The following is a 20,395-nucleotide window of genomic DNA, read 5'->3' on the forward strand; positions in this document are numbered from 1 at the left end:
TTGTAAGCATCACTCTTTTTATTGCATATCACGAAATGTCATAGAAACTTTCAAATCCCAAACTGGCTATAATGCTATTTTTCACTATCTTTCACAAATACAGAACTATAGGCAATTGATTATAGCTAAAACCCAGGGGTCTAAAGCCACAATATAATAAGCTGGGACTACCACTCCTCACATTCATATTTCTAATGCTCAAGAAAATGACTTAAGAAATCTTATCACATATGTTACAGCTGTTCAAATGCAATAGACAGCATGTTAACTTGCAAACACAAATGCCAGAGATTAGGTAGCACACATATGTATTATAGATAACCTTCTTCTCACACTGTAGAATAGGGGCAACAGGTACAAAGGTTCCAATAAGACCTTTCTCAGTAACAGAGGAAAAATGCCTGGTTTTTTAAAATAAAAGGGGCACCTCTGAAACAAACAGTAACGGGTATTGGAACACTTACCTAGTGATTATGTTTAGAGTCAGTTACTAACTTTTCAGGGCCACATTTAGCATTAATGCAAGCAACTTTTATGGTTATTTGGAGCCAGAGGCTATGCTAGACATAGACTCAAGCATAAATCGGAACTGCTCTTGTCTTTGAGGAGTTTATAGCCCCATGGTAGGAAAACTATGACAAGTACTGCATCGTCATCATCATCATTATCATTGGTAGCTAGTTAGAAGAAAAAGGTAGTTTGAGTAGCTTCTGAAAATAGTAAATGAGTGTGTATAACATTTCTATCAAAACTTATCTATAACCTAGGCATGGCAGTTCATGCCTATAATCCCAGCACTTGGAAGGCTAAACTAGAAGTATCAAAGTGAGTTCAAGGCCAGCCTCGGCTACAGAGTGAGTTCCAGGTAAACTTGGGCTAGAGTGAGGCTGTGCCTCAAAAAAAATTATTTATTTGTAGTACACTTCTTGGCATAAATGAGAATATACACATGAAATACACTTTTAAAATGGTAAGTATATGAATGCTTCTTCTCATCATCTAGCACTATCTAAGTAACTGTTCTAAAATACACAATTGCTATTCATTTCCTATTATTTTACTCAAGATAATTAAGTTTTATTATACAATTTGATTTTCACAGCTGAAACATATCAAATAAAGTAACAAAGAATTAAAATTAGTGAATGGGATACAGCTCCCTAGGAAAGCATGTATTTGGCATCCATGAATCCTAAGTTCAATATTCAGCACCTATAAAAAACAAACAAGATAACAAGACCTCAAATTTTAATAGTCTCAAGTCTTAACAAAAGTAATAGAATCCGGGCATGGTGGCACATGCTTTTAATCCCAGTACTCGGGAGGCAGAGGGAGGAGGATTGCCAGGAGTTCAAGGCCACCCTGAGACTACATAGTGAATTCCAGGTCACCCTGAGCTAGAGTGAGACCCTACCTTGAAAAAAAAAAAAAGTAATAAAATCAGGACTGTAGACATGGCTTAGCAGTTATAACAGGTGCCTGCAAAGCCTAATGACCTAGGTTTCATTCCCTATTGCCCATGTAAAGCCATACACAAGGTGATGCATGCATTTGCAGTTTGTTTGCAGTGGCTAAAGGCCCCAGTGTATTTTCAAAAAATACTAGAATTTTATTAGATCAGTCTCTGAATTTCTAAAATGGCTGAGTTGAAATTCAGTTGCATAGACATCAATTAGCTCACTTGCCTGGCACTATGTAAAATACTTGAAGTATCAAAGATAAATATTACTACTTATTACCTATCAGATTAACTATATCACCATGCAGCCTTTTAATAGTGACTTTATAGTTACAGCAACCCAATCTTGAAAAATTTAACTCAGTTTTTACTTCTTTATTTTTGTATCTAATATTCTCTTGCTAAATCTTGCCTGACTGTCCTACGAATTATGTTTACGAACCATGTTTTCTGGGATAGAAAAATAGCTCAAAGTGTTTGCCTTAAGAGCATGAGGACTTAAGTTCAATTCCCATAACCTACATAAAATGCCAGACATGGAAACATGTGCCTATAATCCTAGTGCTGGGGAGGCAGAGACTACAGGATCACCAGAGCTTGCTGGCACCATGCCATTGAGAGATTCTGTCTCAAAAAAGGATGGTCGGCTTCTGGGTAGAGGACTCCTGCCCTGTCTCAGACACCTTTGAGATGCAGCTGTGGAACCTTTGGGGTGCAGGAGTGAGCTATGCTGGAAGAAGCCATGCCCATGGGAAGCAGAAAGTTTCTTGATTCTTGACAGAAACGGCCACGTGAAGGGCAAGATCGGGGACCCAGTGTGTTTCAACACAGGTTTCTAGAGCCACTTCTGGATCTTTGCAAATGATTGACTTATTAACAAACTCACTGGAGTGGGGCTGGATAGATGGCTTTTAGTGCTTACTTGCAAAGATTGCCTGGGTTCAATTCTCCAGTAAACAAGTAAACCCAGAAGCACAAAGTAAAGTGGTGCATGCATCTGGAGGTCACTTGCAAAAGGCCCTGTTGCACTTATTTTCTTTCTTTCCTTGCTTCCTCCCTCTCTGCTTCTCCCTCTCTCTCTCTCCCTCTAGTGCCCTCCCTCTCCCTTCCCCTCTGCTTCTACCATTTCTCTCTTTTCTCTCTCCCATCTTTATCTCCCAATCCCCCTCTCTCTATTTCCTTGCAAATTAATAATAAAATACTGAACTTTAAAAAAGAGAGATAATCAGCATTCCTGATGAATGGCATCCAAGTTTGTCAACTGACCTTCATATGGGCATACACATACACACACATCACCTACCCTCATATGGACACACATGCAGACATGCATACCACACAGCACTTCACACACAAATGCTTCTCCAATCCCATGGTTAACATGAGTAAGCTGCATGTTAAACTAACTTCCACTACCATTATCATAGCCAACTTCTCATCCTAACTCTATTTTGGATTTCTTTTCTTTAAGTGAATTGATCTATATATTCCATGTGTTTGCTCAGGATTTAGTTTGTGAAAATCACTGTACCAGTTACAAGCAATATAAAACATAGGTACCTCAGTCTTCAAAGACATTAGACTTTTAGGTTTCTGTATTCTCCATGGATGACCACCCCCTACTCCAAATCTAATTTTAACTTAAAAAGAGTCACTAATAGGCAGAAAGAAAAAACACCAACAATTAGAGAATGCAGTTTTCTCTAAAGCTTTTATTAAAAAATTTAACACAAACAGGCATGGTGCTGAGATACAATAGAACACAATTATGCACATAATCTAATAGGCAAGAAAGACACAAAGAAAAAAATCCTAGTATGTGGAAAGGTAGGAACACAGAGATAAAAACAAGGTTATTAATATGGGATGACAGAAGAGGAAGGGCCAAAATTTAAAACAAAACTAATGAAGTACATTTATAAAATAAGCTAATAAATGAAGATAACATTATATATAATATATAAAATATACGACAATATTTTGTTAAGAATGATGAATCAAAGATGTAGGAGGATTGCTGCGAGTTCAGGGTCAGCTTGAAACTACAGAGTGAGTTCCAGGTCAGCCTGGGCTACAGTGAGACCCAACTTCTGGAAAAAAAAAAAAAACCACCAAAACAGCAAAAAAGAATGATGAATCAAGTTTGGCATGGTAGCACTTGCCTTTAATCCTAGCACTCAGAAGGTTGAGGTAGGGGCTGGAGAGATGGCTTGGCAGGTAAGCACTTGCCTGTGAAACCTAAGGACTCTGGTTCGAGGCTCGATTCCCCAGGACCCACGTTAGCCAGATGCACAAGGGGGTGCACATGTCTGGAGTTCATTTGCAGTGGCTGGAGGCCCTGGTGCGCCCATTCTCTCTCGCCCTCTTTCTCTCTCTCTCTGTTGCTCTCAAATAAATAAATAAAAACTAAAAAAAAAAAAAAAACAACAACAACAACAAAAAAAAAAACAAGAAGGTTGAGGTAGGAGGATACTGTGAGTTTGAGGACAGAGTGAGTTCCAGGTCAGTTTCAGCTAGGGAAAATGCAGTGCAGTAGAGTAGAGTAAAAAACAGAGAAAAAAGAATATTGGCTGGAGAGATGGATGACTCAGAATTCATATCCCTAGAACCCTGTAAAGCCAGATACAGTAGGAAGCACCTGTGACTCCAGCACATTCGCAGCTAGAGAAAGAATTCTTAAAGCTCACAGGCCTGCTAGCCTGGCATATGCTCTGCAACAGAGAATAACAAAGATGTGCTGGCTCAAACAAGATGGACGGCAAGAGCCGTCTTCTGACTTCCACATGCACGCTAAATCGTGGGCATGCTCATACTCATGCACATACACCATTACACACCAAAAGATAATAAGATGTATGCTTAAAAGAAAAAAAATGATCTTTTTTACAAGGTCATTTTCCTTAACAGGGCAGATAAGCCTGCATATTATTTTTACAATCTTGGCTTTAGATCTTAACAAATATTCAGAATATGAGCACAAACTATAAAATTTATACTTGGTAGTTTAATTCAGAAACAAGTTATCCAGTTAGGAATCAAAATAACTTTCTAAACTAGAGACACAGCTCAGCAGTAGAGGGCATGCTGAAGTGCACATGAGGCTCTGGTTCGAACTCCAGGAATACCAGCAGCAACAAAGATCCATTGGGGAATGTCATCCGTATCCATTGCAATTCTAAGAGTATTGCAAACAGCCTTGAATAGAGTTAATATTTTAAGACTTTAATTCTGTAACTATGAAAGGTTCTTATCTAAATACAATAGCTCCTCAAATACTTACCACTAGCTGCTGTACCATTCATATTATTTAGTATCATTATTATCTGATTTCTCAATCTGTCCTGCTACCAGTATAAACTCCATAAGGGTGAGAACTTTAAACTTTAATTTACTGCTAAATTCTTAATGGAGGATTACTGTGATGGTGGTATGAAGGATTAAGGGACATCAAACAATCTGGTTACTGAACATTCAGTTTCATTGGTTTATCTTAATTCCTTTGGTGCTTCTGAGTATATGCTTATCAATATATTGCTTGAATTCTGATAACGTGTATATAAATATATGAAGATTTTAGAATATTATTGATTTATAATATTTCTTATTCCTTAAATCTAATCTGGCCTTAGCTGCTGTATTCTTAGACAGGATCAAGACAATTTCTATTTATTTATTTATTTATTTATTTATTTATTTATTTTCAAGCAGAGAGAGATAGAGAATAGAGACAAAGAGAATGGGCACTCCAGGGTGGGAAATGGGGATTTGAACTCTGGTTATTAGGCTTTGCTGGCAAAAGTGGCCTTAACCACTTAGCCATCTCTCCAACCTGAGTTGGCCCTTTCACAAGAGCTTAGATGATATGAAAGTACCATTTGTTGAGGTATAATGACCAACTATAAGCATTTTGTGTGTAGGTTCACTGAATATTCTTTTCAAGCAGTTTAAAAATATGGAACACTTCACGAATTTGCGTGTCATCCTTGCGCAGGGGCCATGCTAAACTTCTCTGTATCATTCCAATTTTAGTATATGTGCTGCCGAAGTGAGCACAAGACAATTTCTTAACTTACAATGTCACTACAGATCCAGGTTAGTTATTGTGGCCATTTAAATACTTTGAAAAGCCCAGCCATGACTCTTGCTAGTTCTCAAACCTAAATCCAGTATGAATACAAGTTCTGGGAAAATTGCATTAGTTATCTGAAAATTGGACCTATTCTGAGATACATGGATATGTAACAAACCACTCAGTATAAGAGAAAGGGGAGCAACATTGAGCAGGGGTTCAATTTGGAGCTGAATATTGTTTCCACATTATTGCATGGATTCCTTTTTCTTAGAAGAAACTGACAAGCAATTGTTCCCCACTGGCAGGGCACCCATGACAGATTCTACGGATTTTAAAGCCTAGTTCTACCACAGTTCAATCTGGCAAACCAAGGGGTTCATAGGTCTTTCCAGAAAATGACAAGATTCTTTACAAGCCTAAGACCCCAAAGCAGCAAGAACACTAAAAAGTCTCATCCCAGCATGAAAGACAACTTCTCAATAGTTGCAGATATCTCCATCATCTATATACCTATCTTTCTCTGCAATCATGAGAACACATGTGCGTGAATACACATAGCATAGCAGATTCCTGATATCTCAGGCGAGGGCCTCTCACTGTCCCACTTGTATGAGGGAATGTCAACAAGGCCCAATCTCCAGAGTCGCTCATGAGTGGTCACAGTTGCTTTTGATAAAAATGGTGGTGGTAGTTTTTCTTGGGGGACAGCATCACTCAACATACAGTAACATTTTCATGAACCAGTATATGGTTTTAGATCAATACATTTGTATCAATCTGCTTGCTGGGCATGGTGATGCAGGCCTTTAATTCCAACACTCAGAAGGTAGAGGAAGGAGAATAATTTGTGAGTTTGAGGCCAGCCTGGGCTAGAGTGAGACCCCACTGTCCTGGACTAGCCTCAAACTTGAGATCTTTGTGATTTTTGTTCACTGGAAGCTAGATTTACAATCATGAGCCATAATACCTCCAGGACATGTATTTTTTCATGGCTGTTTCACCGCTAATTGTTACTGTATAATAGCAAAGCACATCTTGAAAATGGAATTTAAAAATATACTATTCACCATTTTATCCAAATCATGAAATATTTAAGGAAAATGTAGCAAAGTTTGTAAATTGGAAAATATAAATTACTGATCTTTAGCTTCGTTGATTGTTGGTTATCTACTGAATGAAAGGTATATTCACTGAGACATCTCTAAAATTATCAGTAGAACTCAAATTATTTCCTGTTCTTCTTCCTGGCAGCTATTCTTTGCCTGGTTTCATGGCATTTCATTCTATACATATATGAATCTTTAACACATTAAAACCATTAACCATTGTTTTGAATTCTCCTTGCTTGGACTCAGACATTGCCTATAGAAAAAATGCAAGGCAATCATGGAACTAACTTGTTTGCTTCTTCAAAGTCTTCCACTGCTCAAGGTCAAATACCTGAAAATTACAGCCAGTTCTAAAGCCATAAGCCTGCTGTTGCATGCAATTACCTTGATGTTGCTGAGACAAACATTCAACCAAAAGCAGCTTGTGCCAGGAAAAGATGTCTTTGTGCTTCCGGTTTTGGGTGGAAGCTTCATGATTATAGGGGAAAAGATGGCATGAGCAGAGAGTGGGCGTCACCTCTGCCATAGAAGGTGGCCAACAGCAGTAGGAAGAGAGAGCCAACCAACACTGGCAAGCTAGGGCTAAAAAACCATTAAGGTCACCCCCAGCAACACACTTTCTCCAGCAAAACTCCACCTCCTATTTAAATCACCACACCTGTCATTCCAGCACTTGGAAGGCCGAGGTAGGAGGACAGAAAATTATAAAACTGGGTTGAGGTACACAGGGAAACACTATGTCAAACAAAATAAAACAGTCCTGAAAATAGTTGTTTCATATATTTTATCCTATCTCCTAGTTGTTTATAATGGAAGAAAATTCCTCAGAGCTGCTCCACTTTCATGGGCAGAAAGAGCAATCCACAACTCTAGAATTTTGATAAAGTAAAATCAAGATTCATAGCAGATCTAAGTGCTTGTATGTTTCCCATCAGTAGTTGTCTTCCTTTTATACATTCCCCTCATACTCACTGAGTAGGACACTTCCCTGGACCACATTCACCACACACCCTACCTTCTTATTCTTCTCTGTTCAGGACAGAGTCCATTTCACAACTTCTCTTGCCTTTTAAAGCCAAACTTTCTTATACTACTTTAAAAACTGTTCTTTCTGTCTGTTTAGTCTTTGGCCATGTTATTTGTAAAATGTTTTGTATGTTCACTGGGCAGTGTACCGTCCTGAAACACCTTGAAGCTACTGAGCCTCCCCACCATTCAAAGGCAACATTAATCATGACCTTGCCAGTAAAAGTGTCCAAAGATTGACTGAATCAGTCTGTCCTATGAAGGCTAGCAAAATAATTCAAATAGCATAAGATGACCCTAAAGAACCTCTGATTTTGAGTGCATAAATGATATAAAGATATTTACTCAAGGGGAAAGTAGTTAGCATTTGTTAAATGTCTACTAAATGCCAGAGTTGGCAAACTGCCAAGGGCCTGACAGTAGTCATTTCAGATTTGGTAGGCTGTCAGATTTTTGATGCAATTATGGGTCCCTGATAACACAGTGTGAAAGTAACTACATACAAATATAAACAAATAGGTGTGGATATGTCCCAGTAAGACATTACTGACAAAAATACACATCAATAATTTGGGCTGACAGTCTTAGCTGCCAATCCTTGTGTTATATTATGTCCTTTATGTTGGGTAAAACTGTATAAAATGGTAATATGCAACTATTTTTGTTTTGTAAAGGAGAGAGCATCATGCTTAAGTATGGTGGGACACACCTTGTAATTCTAAGAAGGCAAGAGTTCAAGGCCAGTCTGGGCCACAGAGCAAGACCCTATTTCAAAACAAACACACAAGAAAACCAAAGCAAATAACCAAAAATGGCAACTTTGTATGGTGTAACCTCATGTGCTACTGGGCTACAGAGTAAGACACTATTTAAAAATAAAGTAAACAAACAAAAACGGCAATTTCATATGGCTCAACCTAAGGTGCTAAACCCCTGAATCTTCCCAACAGATTTTCAATGATGTTAATATCGTTTTAGATGAAGAAACTGAAACTCAAATATTTCTTCACCGTTGTAGATGAAGAAACTGAAACTCACATATTTATACAACATACCAAATAACAATAATGGTGGAATTCAATAAACTTAGATTGTTTTGTTTACTTTTATTGCTATGTTCATTCTATCTCTCCCTCACTCCCTCCCTCCTTCTCCTCTTCCTCCTCCTCTCTCTCTCTCTCTCTCTGACTGACACACACACACACACACACACACAATCTGGCTGACAATGTAGCTTTCCTGACTCCTTAATATGGTTATATGACATGAAAACAGAGGGCAATTATTTGAGCAGGGAAAGCAAATGGACCAGCGAGGTAGACAAGCAAGGTAATGGCAGGTGGATGGGGAGCGTGGCAAGGTTGAGCAAAATACAACGATGCAAGTATATAAAAATATCATAAAATCCATTATTCTGTATACTATGAAATAATAATTAAGGAACAAGTAAGTCTAGGGCCAAAAGAAGGGAAAAAGTAGTCAACTGGGGAGACTCAAAACTCATCAAAGTGATAATAAGTTGACAGTGGAGTGTTTAGCACTGAATGAGACATCTCTATGACATCCTCTAAGGACCAGGGACCACTGCAGAAGAGGTGGCATAAAGAATGTGAGAACCATGGGCTGGAGAGATGGCTTAGTGGTTAAGCACTTGCCTGTGAAGCCTAAGGACCCCGGTTCGAGGCTCGGTTCCCCAGGTCCCACGTTAGCCAGATGCACAAGGGGGCGCACGCATCTGGAGTTCGTTTGCAGTGGCTAGAAGCCCTGGTGTGCCCATTCTCTCTCTCTCCCTCCATCTGTCTTTCTCTCTCAAATAAATAAATAAATAAATAATGAACAAAAAAAATAAAAAAAGAATGTGAGAACCCGGCTTGAAAGATGGCTTAGAAGTTAAGGCACAGCCTACAAAGCCTAAGGACCCAAGTTCAGTTGTCCAGGTCCCACATAAGCCAAATGCACATGGTGGCACGTGCATCTGCAGTTAGTTTGCAATGGCTAGAGGCCCTGTCACACTCATTCTCTCTCACTTGTTCTCTCCCATTCTGTCTCTAATAAATAAAAATAAATCTTAAAAAAAAGGAAAAGTTGATTTTTTTTTTAAAAAAAGATGCCATCAAAACAGAACAGGGACTAGTTGGAAAGAGGCATTTCAGTGCAGAAGGGAAAGGAAGGGGAGGAGAAAGGGAGGTGGTAGAAGAAGATTATGATAATGGTAAATTGGATATATTTATGAAGGTTGATAACAAAAGTTTCAAAAAACCCAAGCAAACCATGGAAATTCAAAACAAAATTTAAGCAGTATACTAGAGCTATGTAAGACTAGGGTAGTATTTTATAAACAACAGAGTAAAGGATCAGTTGTATTTCTTGCTAATGATACTGCCACCAAATCATTCCACCAAAATATGAAATATAAATTTACTATAATAAAAAGCAGTCAAATGTCCTTTCCTTAGGAATGCAATTTTCTAAACCATATGTTACTGTAACAAGAAAAATGTTATATTTCTCTGTATTTCTTTATACCTAGTCTAGAGAAATATGGAAGCCAAAAGGCTCTGCTGATGGCAGACAAACAGGAGGCTTTGCTGGGATGAATAGCATTTCCTGGGGCCTGCACTGTTGAGCAAAACTCCTTAAGATAAGCAGGACATCTGGTCACAGGCCTACCTTGCACCCCCCAGGTGGTACTTCCTAAAGGTAAGTGGGACCCCTGGTCACAGGCCTACCATGCCCCCACCCCCAGGTGGCACTTCCTTAACTGACCAACACATTTGTTTACGAGTTCCTTTTTTTCACTCTTTTAGCTATAACTATCACAGGCAAATAGTGATTTAGGATTTAACGCCCATCCAGCTTTTTTCTAACATCATGTGGTTATTACCAATAAAAGCTGACACTCTGAAGGTTCACAACTGCTGTCTCCAAGATGCACTCTGGGCACAGACCTGATACACCAGACTATCTTACCTCCCTCCCTCCTTCTTTCCTTCCTTCCCCCCCCCCTTTTTTTTTTAACCCAATAAAACTTTGCCTCACATTCTGTGAGTCCCTGGTCTTATCCAATTCCGGACCAATAACATCTTGGTGGCTCTCTCTGAAATCACATTTCAAGACCTCCCTCCCCAACTTTGAGGCAACAGTACTGGGGGAAAGACCCCCTAGTCTCAGCCTGCGAACTATATCTCTATCTGTCTGCATGTTCCTGGTTTTGAAATTGATAGTAAGCCACTGAAGGGAACTTCTACCTAGGACTGCCAGCTCCCCTCCTTTATTGGGTAAGAAACTTCTGGAGGTGCTTTTCCCACGCTTCTTATTATTTTACTTTTTTTTTTTTCTTCTGGTTTTGCATGGGTTGTCTGGGTCCAATAGGGAAGCTGGACTCAGAATTAATTCCCCTGCACAAGGAGTCAAGGGGCCAATCTTGACTCTCTGGCTCCATTCAGAAATTTCAAATGGAGGTCTATTTCTGGTTCAGTTTTGGTTTGGCAGCTATGTGGCAACGTCAGGAGAGCCGTTATTGCTAGCATGTTTGTGTTTGGTGGTGTTTTTGTTTGTCTTGCCCTCATCTTTGAAGATATGGATCAAAATTTTTCTGTTGAAAAAACTCCTTTAAAACTGGTTAAAAAGTACTTTAAAGATCTTAAAAACATAATAAAGATAACCACTAAAATGAGCTAGGCCTATTATCCTAGCTACTTGGGAAGCTGAGAAAGAAGTTCCAAATATGATAGCCTGATACCACATTTTAAACCATGTGGCTTAAGTTGTTTGATAAAAATAAGAACATAATTTTAATTTAAACTGTTCCCAATAGTTCCTCTTTTGTTTGGATTTTAAACAAATAAGACATTGTTTATAGACACCTTTCGGTTTCTTTATTAATCCAAAGAGTCCAACAAGTCTCTCCTAAAGTTTTTGCTGACATTTGATTTATTTCAAGTTTTTGTTTTGGTTTTTGTCTTTAAAAGTCAGATTTAACTAAAGCCGACGGTGAACTGAAATTTTACATAATGCCATATTTGTTACATGATATAAATATAATTACTGAGTTTATGTTCTAGGTCAACTTCAACTTACACAGAGGATTACCGAAGAAAAACAGAATTCTCTTTGAGGTGGTGACTTATAAAATTGCCAGGTATTTTAAAATAATAATAATAAAAAAAAAGATTGCAATGTTCTGTTACTTAAAAGGAGGAGGCAACTCACCTGACTTCTAGGCCAGCCTGCCTCAAGACAGAAACAAAATTAGCCTTAGTTGCCCCTAATAAAATAATTTCCAGACATGTTAGAAGTATTAATGACATAAAATTGTATTTCATCTAGGCTAGTTGCTTGTCAGTGAGGAATAGGATTAATCAATTTGGGTAGTTTCTCTTAATTGTCTTACAAGAAAGACAGTTAATTATGGGGTGAGATGAGTTGATTGAAGGAACTGGGAAGAAACTTTTCAATGTTGGACACAGAATGCTCACTAAAAATGCTTTTCATTGAATGGTACTCAGATCAAAATGTTAAAGTATGTGGATAAAGATGTGCTTGTGTAGGAATTCTCAGGCTAAACCTAAACACAATGACCAAAGTTAAAAGATTTTTCACCTGTTTACAAATTTTTAAGGAACAAAAAGCTAATTTTTAAGCTAAACACGTTTGGAAAGCTTGCTTAAGCTTTATCAAATTTAGGTCATGGATAAAACGTAACATTTTATGTTAACAGAAATTTCTGTAGTATGTAAATTCAATGTATCAAGATTAAGCTAAAATCACTGGTTGTCAAGGGTTGTATTAGAATTCAGCTGGATGTTTTGGCTCAAAAGGGATGAGATTCTGCTTTACTGTATATAAAGTAACTGTCTCATTTCTGACATCTCAAGTCCAATGCTAATAACAAAATTAACTCTTAAGACATATTCCCTACTGTAGAGTACAGCTTCATACTCAAATAATGGTTCTCATCTGCAAAAAATCATTTCTCTGGGTAATTGGTACGCACAAGGTATCTGAACCAATGACAGATGTTTTCTTTATACTGTTTCATTTGTCCTTTTCTGACAACTTCTAGCCTTAGACCTCATTACTGCTGAATTTGGGAGGATATATGTGGTATTGAGAGAAAAATATTCTTTGTTAATGAATCAACTACTGTTAAACAAAATGTTAAAACTCAAACAAGGAGCTGCTCGACTTCTACAAGCCTGAGGACCTCACCACCTGGTTCTCTAAACCTTTAGTTACTTGGCTTCACCCAATCCAACAGCTATGAAAGTGAAGGGGACAAAATAAAAGAGGGTAAGAAGTACTTTTTATAAAACAAGGGGGTCTATGTATGGCATTAGAAAAAAATAATAATTGGTTTCAGTCTATGTGTAGTTGGTCTCCATGATGAACTTCCCTTATCTCTTCTACTGTTGGCTCCCTGATACTACTACTCTTAGGCCTTACCATAGGACCCTGCATACTAATACTCTAAATAGATATTTAAAAAATAGAATTAGCTCTGCTAAATTTATGGTATTAGGGACACAATATGACCCCCCCCCATCTGAAACTGAACAAAGCCTTAAATGTTATCCCTCACAAGTCAAAATCCATCAGTGCCATGTCAGGAGGGGAAATGTAAACTTAGGAAAATGTTATATTTCTCTACATTCCTTCAAACCTAGCCTAGAGAAATACAGTCAGGAGGCTCTGTTGATGGGAGACAAGCAGGAGGCTCTGCTCGGATGAATAGCATTTCCCGGGGACTGCATTGTTGAGCAAAGGCCTTAAGAAAAATAGACTCCTGGTCATAGGCCTACCACTCAACCCCCACGGTGGCACTTCTTATAACTGACCAACAAATCTGTTTACAAGTTCCTCTTTTTTACTTTTATGGTTGTAACTGTTACATGTAAATTGTGATTTAGGGTTTAACTCCCATTCTGTGTTTTTCTAACATCATGTGGTTATTTCCAATATAATATAATATAATCTGACACTCTGAAGAGCTCATGGCTGCTGTCCCCCTGAGATGCCCTCTAGGGCGCAGACCCAGTATACCAGACTATCTCCCCCCACCTTTTTCTTTTTTAATCCAGTAAAGTTTTGCCTCACCTTCTGTGAGTTGATGGTCTTATTTGTGTAACACCGGACCCATAACATTACCAAAATTAGTTCCACCTCTTCTAAGATCTAACTGCATGCATGCACACTTGACATTTTTATTTATCTGTTTTCTCCAATATCCTGCAACCACTGAGAAGCAGGTGATTATCTTTGTAACTTTATGGCCAACACTATTACTGACTTTAAAGAGGTTCCCCCCAACACAAATCTAAGTGACTATACTGGGAGGAATAACCAAAGATGACTATGTTAGTAATTATTCTAGTACAGACTGCCACAATCTTCAAAATAAACCTACGAGTAACATTCCTTGTGACAATAACTATGAATAAGCTTCTGTGTTCTATACTTAGACAGACCCAGAGAGTCTGAGTGAATCAGCATACTGAATCAGATGGTAAGTGATACAGCTTGGTATAAGGGGCAGAAGGAGGGGAAGAATAAAAAGTTAGGAAAACAGTAGTAATAAGAAGAATCTGACTTCCCGTTAAGATGGCAGCGTAGGTACCACGCCTAAGCAACCTAGGGGGGAAAAAAGCCAAATTAAAAAAAAAAAAACAGCAAAATACACATGTTTACTAAAAAGTGAGGTGTATAAGAAATTGAAACAGCAGTGGAGAAGTAGGAGAGATCCAGAGCATTTAGAGCCCACAGGAGCCGGTATAAGCTGCTCAGGCGGGGCGGGTCTACATTAGACTTCATACGCCAGCCAGCCACCAGGCTTGGCTTGAGATGCAGAAAAAGCCATGTGAGGGGATTTTCCACTCACACCAGAGCTCACCCCAAACTCAAGAAACGTGAAGGGAGAACGGCAGTGAACAACGGAGGAGCAGATCACAAGGTAGTAGAACACATAGAACAGTAGGTGAACTAGAGCAGCATCAGCTCCATCCCCTACCCCACCGCCAGTGCCCAGCCCTCCAGAACAGATCAGCAGTTTAGGGACTCGCAACCACTACTTGAACTAACAGAGCACCAAAGAGGTACCCAATCAAGGGTGAAGCTGATACCAAAATCATCCCAAAAAGGTAACTGGGATTACACCAGGTCAGTATCCGCCTAATAAACCTGGTATATATGCCTGAACCAGAAGTGCTAAATGCATCTATCATATCAGGATAAATTATATGTTAAATCGCAGGGATAGTCAAATTTGCCTTTTTTTGGTTTGTTGAGGTAGGGTCTCACTCTAGCCCAGGTTGACCTATGGAGTCTCAGGGTAGCCTCGAACTCACGGCAATCCTCCTACCACTACCACCCGAGTGCTGGGATTAAAGGCGTGCGGTACCATGCCGGCTTTTAAATTTGCCATTCTTAAATAAGCTGTATTTTGGGCTTGTTATTTGTTGATTCTTGAATTATAGTGGCTTTGTTTACTCTTCTGTTGTACATTAGGGAAGGGTCTCATCTGGCCACAAACTGACTTGGAACCATCTACAAACCAGAAATCTTAACCACCTTGTTGTCAGGATTAACAGAGTGTGTGAGGCATCACATAGGCTAAGGGACAGAAAGAAGATCTTGTTGTCATAATACCTACTCTTGGATAAACATTCTGTGCTTTTTTTCATTGTAAGTATACAATGTTTAGTTAAATTTTAGAATCTGCCTGTATTTTGTTCCACTTAGCCTACTTGAATGCTCTCATAGCAGGTACACCAAACACCTAGAATCATTATTGTAGATACTCTGAGAGTCTTCAGAGCCAGACCTAGCACCTTAAGCTCCTACCCTAAAGATATATGACATCAAATTGATTGAAACATCTCAGAATACCCAGCTTACTGGAAAATCCAATCACAAAATAATCAAAGATGCAAAAATACATACATGATAGCACAAGAAACACCAAAAATCAAAACAATATAAATCCACCAAAAAGTATTAATACATCAGAAATAACCTCCAGTGAGAATGAGTTAGAAGAAATGCTTGAGAAAGATTTCAAAAGAATGATTATAAATATGTTCAAGGAACTCAAAGAAGAAATCAAAGGAAGTAAAAAAAGACACAGGACACTAATTTAATGAAATAAAGAGGTCAATACTAGACACAAATAAAGAAATAGAAATAATAAAGAAAAACCAGCTAGAATTATTAGCAATAAAGAACACAGTTAATGACTTAAAAAAAAAACTCTGCAGAAAATCTCACTAGTAGAATAGATGAAGGAGAGGACAGAATATCTAAGCTAGAAGACCAGGTGGCCGATCTAATACAGTCTAACAAAGAGAAAGACAAGCTAATAGAAAAGTATGAGTGGGAATTTCCAGATATTCGGGACACTATGAAAAGATCAAATATAAGAATTCAGGGCATAGTAGAAGGAGAAGAATTTCATGCCAAAGACATAGTTGGTGACTTCAACAAAATCATAGAAGAAAACATCCCCCAAATTGGGAAAGAGGTGCCAATGCAGATACAGGAATCCTTTAAAACACCAGCCAGACAAAACCTGGAAAGAACCTCTCCTTGCATATTATAATCCATCTACCAAATATACAAACCAAAGAAAAAATAATGAAAGCAGTTAGAGAGAAAACTCAAGTCACATACAAAGACAAGCACATCAGGATTACAGCATATTATTCAACAAAAACATTAAAAGCCAGAAGAGCTGAGTGATGTATACCAAAGACAAAACCAGTTCTACAGAAAATACTTGAAAGACTCCTCCATGCTGAAGAAAAAGAAAAGCACACATATAAGAAACCAGGAAAAAACAAACAATACTCAAATAATAGTAAACACAAGAGAGCAAAAGTAAAACTGGAAGAACTACCAAAAAAATGGCAAAAATGAATACATACCTTTCAATATTGCTTCTTAGTATCAATGGCCTCAATACCCCAAACAAAAGACATAGGTTTGCAGACTGGGTTAAAAAGCAGGATCCTTCAATTTGTTGTCTCTCAGAAACTCACCTTTCTAAAAAGGATAGACACTCTCTTAGGATGAAAGGTTAGAGAACAGTGTTTCATGTAAATGGACCTAGAAAACAGGCAGGGGTTGCTATTCGAATATATGACAAGGTAGAATTCAGTCCAACAATACTTAAGAAAGATAAGGAAGGCCACTTTGTATTGATTAAAGGCACGCTCCAACAGGAAGACATTACAATCCTAAACATATATGCACCTAACATGGGGGGTCCCAAATTCATCAAACAAACACTATTAGAACTAAGGTCACAGATAACACAGTGGTAGTGGGAGACTTCAACACCCCACTCTCATCAATTGACAGGTCATCCCGGGAAACAATAAACAAAGAGGCATCTGGACTAAATGAGGTCATAGAAGGAATGGGCCTAACAGATACATAAAGGACATTTCATCCAAATGCTGCGGAATATACATTCTTTTCAGCAGCACATGGAACATCCTCTAAAATAGACCATATATAAGGACACCAAGCAAATCTTAATAAATACAGGAAAATTGGAGTAATTCCTTGCATTCTATCTGACCACAATGGAATCAAATTACAAATCAATAGCAAGAAAGGCTATAGAGCATACACAAAATCATGGAAATTAAACAACACATTACTAATGATGAATGGGTCAATGAAGAAATCAAGAGGGAAATCAAAAAATTTATAGAGTCAAACGATAATGAGAACATAACATACCAAAATCTCTGGGACACAATGAAAGCAGTCCTAAGAGGTAAATTTACAGCTTTAAGTGCCTATATTAAAAAATTAAAAGCTCGCAAGTAAATGACCTAATGCATCACCTTAAAGCCTTGAAAAAGAAGAAGAAGGTATGCCAAAAATCTGAAGATGGGAAGAAATAACAAAGATTGGGGCAAAAATTAATGAAATAGAAACTAAAAAAATAATCCAAAGAATTAATGAAACAAAGAGTTGGTTCTTTGAAAGGATAAACAACATTGATAAACCCTTAGCAAATGTGACCAAAAGAAAGAGAGAAGAGACACAAATTAATAAAATCAGCGATGAACAAGGTAACATCACAACAGATTCCAGAGAAATTCAAAAAATCATAGGGACATACTATAAAAGCATATACTCCACAAAGTATGAAAATCTGAAAGAAATGGATGATTTCCTAGATTTATATGACCTACCTAAATTAAATCAACATGAACTTAATCACTTAATAGACCTATAACAAGCATGGAGATCCGAACAGTTATCAAAAATCTCCCAACTAAAAAAAGCCCAGACCCGGGTGTATACACTGGTGAATTTTACCAGACCTTCATGGAAGAGCTAACACCATTGCTTCTTAAGGTTTTCCATAAAATAGAAAAAGAAGGAATTCTACTAAACTCCTTCTATGAGGCCAGCATCACCCTGATACCAAAACCAGGCAAAGATAGAACATAGATGCAAAAATTCTCAAGAATTCAAGAATATATCAGAAACACATTCACCCTGACCAAGTAGGCTTTATCCCAGACATGCAGGGATGGTTCAATATACGTAAATCAATAAATGTAATACATTATATAAATGGATTGAAGGGCAAAAATCACATGATCATCTCATTAGATGTAGAGAAGGCATTTCACAAAATCCAACAACCATTCATAAGTCCTACAGAGACTGGGAATAGAAGGAACATATCTCAATATAATAAAACCTATTTATGACTAGCCTACAGCCAACATATTACTAAATGGGGAAAAACTGGAAGCTTTTTCACTAAAATCAGGAACAAGACAAGGATGTCCACTGTCCCCACTTTTATTTAATATAGTACTGGAAGTCTTAGCCATAGTGATAAACCAAGAGACACACATAAAAGGGATACCAACTAGAAAGGAAGAGATCACGTTATTATTATTTGCAGATGACATGATTCTATATATAAAGGCACCTAAACACTCTACTAGCAAACTGTTAGAGTTGATAAAAAAAAACCTACAGCCATGTAGGAGGATACAAAATAAATACACAGAAGTCAGTAGCCTTCCTATATGCTAACAACACACATACAGAGGATGAAATCAGAGAATCACTCCCATTCACAATTGCATCAAAGAAAATAAAGTACCTTAGAATAAACCTAATCAAGGAAGTAAAGGATCTCTATAATGAAAACTTTAAACACTCAAACAAGAAATTACAGAAGACAGTAGGAAGTGGAAACACCTCCCTTGTTCTGGATTGGAAGAATGTTGTGAAAATGGCAATCTCACCCAAAGTAATCTACACATTTAATGCAATCGCCATCAAAATTCAAAAGGCATTCTTCACAGAAATAGAAAAAACAATCCAAAAATTCATTTGGAATCACAAAAACCTTGAATATCTAAAATATTACTGAGCAACAAAAATAAGGCTGGTGGTATCACCATACCTGATTTTAACCTACACTACAGAGCCATAATAACAAAAACAGCATGGTACTGGAATAATAGGAGACATGTAGATCAATGGAAAAGAATAGAGGACCCAGATTTAAGTCCAGGTAGCTATAGCCACCTGATCTTTTACAAAATAGCCAAAAATACTCATTGGAGAAAATACAGCCTATTCAGGAAATGGTGTTGGGAAAACTGGTTATGTATCTGTCAAAGGATGCAAATAGACTCTTCTCTCTCTCCATGCACAAGAATTAAGTCCAAATGCATTAAAGGCCTTAACATCAGACCTGAAACTCTGAAACTGCTAGAGAAAAAAGTAGGGGAAACCCTTCAACATATTGGTCTTGTCAAAGACTTTCTGAATACAACCCCAATTGTTCAGGCAATAAATGCACAGATTAACCACTGGGACCTGATGAAATTACAAAGGTTTTGTACTACAAAGGACACTGTGAATAAAGCGAAGAGGCAACCTACAGAATGGGAAAATATCTTCGCCAGGTATATATCTGACGGAGGATTTATATCTAGGATATACAAAGAACTCAAAAACTTAAATAATAAGAAATCAAACAAGCCAATCAAAAGTGGGCTATTGTGCTAAATAGAGAGTTCTTAAAGGAAGAAAAACGGATGGCATATAAGCCTCTTAAAAAATGTCCTACGTCACTAGTCATCAGGGAAATGCAGATTAAAACTACATTGCGATTCCATCTCACTCCTGTCAGGTTGGCTACCATCATGAAAACAAATGATCATAAATGGTGGCGGGGATGTGGAAAAAGTAGACCCCTTCTAGACTGTTGGGGGGAATGCAATCTGGTCCAGCCATTGTGGAAATCACTGTAGAAGTTCCTAAAACAGCTAAAGATTGATCTACCATATGACCCAGCTATTGCACTCCCAGGCATATATCCTAAAGACTCATCTCATTTCCTTAGAAGTACCTGCTCAGCCATGTTTATTGCTGCTCAATTTATACTAGCTGGGAAATGGAACCAGCCTAGATGTCCCTCAACTGATGAGTGGATAACGAAGATGTGGCACATTTATACAATGGAGTTCTACTCAGTGGTAAAGAAAAATGAAGTTATGAAACTTGCAGAAAAATGGATGGATCTGAAAAGGATTATACTAAGTGAGGTAACCCAGGCCCCTAACGCCAAGCACCACATGTTCTCCTTCATATGTTGATCCTAGCTACAGATGATTGGTCTTCTGTGTGAGTAGGAAGAAAACTCAGTAGCAGAGGCCAGTAAGCTAAAAAAGAGATACAAAGGGA

The 20,395-nt window shown here is 38.0% G+C and overlaps 1 protein-coding gene and 1 non-coding gene across 2 annotated transcripts in view; both read right to left on the reverse strand.

The window, feature by feature from the left end:
• Faf1 (Fas associated factor 1) overlaps positions 1-20,395 on the reverse strand; it is a 419,279-nt gene that overhangs the window by 191,446 nt on the left and 207,438 nt on the right. The window lies entirely within an intron of this gene.
• On the reverse strand, positions 5,406-5,512 carry LOC123461069. The gene has a single exon (XR_006637387.1). It is a non-coding gene; the product is annotated as a U6 spliceosomal RNA (small nuclear RNA).

This window comes from Jaculus jaculus, chromosome 5, assembly GCF_020740685.1.
Source record: "Jaculus jaculus isolate mJacJac1 chromosome 5, mJacJac1.mat.Y.cur, whole genome shotgun sequence".
In the NCBI taxonomy this organism is placed as follows: Eukaryota; Metazoa; Chordata; class Mammalia; order Rodentia; family Dipodidae; genus Jaculus; species Jaculus jaculus.